Here is a 1,803-nt window from a genome sequence, read left to right on the forward strand (position 1 = left end):
CTTTCCCTAACTTTGAAATATACATATTTGTATATATAGCCTTAAAACTAATGCAGAGTTAGGGAACACTGAGCAGTGAAAAAGTAACTTATAGTGTCTTGGACCTACGTATAGTATATACCAGCAAACTTTTCTTTTATCCCTCTTGTCTATGTGGGGTGCTTAAACGTAACTTCATTGTATTCAGTTTGTAATCTGTTCAAGCATGAATGAAAAAAACATAAGCACTATTTGTATTTATAAATTTATAGCAATTTTTGCTTAAAGAACCAGTTCCTTACCTACCTATGAATAAATGCTTAAAATGTCTAATTTTGTTGTAGAGTGCAAAACTATAATAATGTTAAGTTATAGCTTCACAGGCACCTAATTAACAAGCATATTTAATAATACATGGCGTATTAGTGCAAAAAGCTAAACCTAATTTAGGGCGAGGCAGATAAAGTTCTGTCCGTTTTCATAGAGACTTAACTTTAGTTTTGGAAACTTGCAAAACCTTGAACTGGACTGTGGAACCTTTTTGAGTTTTAAACTTTAGAAATCGGAAGCAAAACTGTGGTGTGAAAAGCCATACTTCAAACCATAATCGCTTAAATTGTCTCAGTGACAAATGATGTATTTGAAGCCTCTTCCTACGAGGTCTCCTAAAGGTTAGAAAGAAAATAATTCTGCTATTGCTACAGGCGATGTAACTAGGTTTGAGGGTAGCGGAAGAAAGCCCGTTTCAGGCCTTTCTCTCTCCCGCCTACGTTCAGCGTTTTGATGAGGTCAGAGCACTGAATCTATTATGTATGCATAAACACTGCCATTTTAGATACAGATTTTGATTACAGGATAGACGAACTAAGTATATAAAGCATCCAAGAAAAGAGGCAAGCTGTACTTTTCACTGCGCTGAAAAGAAAAAGGCACTTTTGCACCTTTGTGCATCTCCTCGTTGCACCAGAAACTTTTTTTTAAATGCTAAAAACATTAGCACCTCAGGGGCAAGGCAGCAATTTTTTTTTTTTTAAGGTATTATGTGCTATTTATTTCCCTCTTGGAAAAAGATTCTTGTGTGACAAAAATGAAAATTGTGTGATGTTAAAAGATGTATTTTTAAATACATGTTCAAATAGGATGGTCCCAATTTGCTTGTTTTTAAAAGGAAATGACATTTGTAAAGCTACTTTGCTTCGTATGCCGTGCAACTTTGTTTTCCTTCTACATTTGACAGCTTCACTGGCTTCAGTTTCTGTGAGTTTTGTTACAGTCAGATTAAATGTTTCACTGATCGTTCTGGGAGAATACCTGTACTGCTTTATAGACAACTGTTTCAAATAATTCTCACTAATTCAGCATTGAAATATGTTCAAGACAGAGGCTTCTAAAATGTGTTTTAATGTAATTGCATTTAGTTAATTGGTTTTAAGTAGGGTCCTAGATTTGCAAGGCTTTGTAAATCTGTTGTATCGATAGAGTCCCCGGTACACGTGGAGGGGCAGAAATCTTCAGGTCCTGTGCAAGTTATGAAGCAGAGACCTTTTAGCTGGCTTGCTCTTACCTAGCCGGGAACCAGCACCACAAAGACTGGCCCATCATTCATTTTAATCTTCCCGCAGAAGCCAGAATCGGAGAGAGAAATTTCATCTGCTTGTCATTAAACCATGCTGAATTGCGGTAATCCTGGGTTGTGTCCTATTAGCAAGGTGCCGATGAGTATTAAAGTATTAAGGAGCAGATGGGTAACGGTAGCACTTACCTGCATCGTTCGTGCAGGCGCCAAAGCGAAGCATTTTAACGTGTACTTAGGATAAACTGACT

This window comes from Egretta garzetta, unplaced genomic scaffold, assembly GCF_000687185.1.
Source record: "Egretta garzetta isolate BGI_Z169 unplaced genomic scaffold, ASM68718v1 scaffold311, whole genome shotgun sequence".
Classification (NCBI taxonomy): domain Eukaryota; kingdom Metazoa; phylum Chordata; class Aves; order Pelecaniformes; family Ardeidae; genus Egretta; species Egretta garzetta.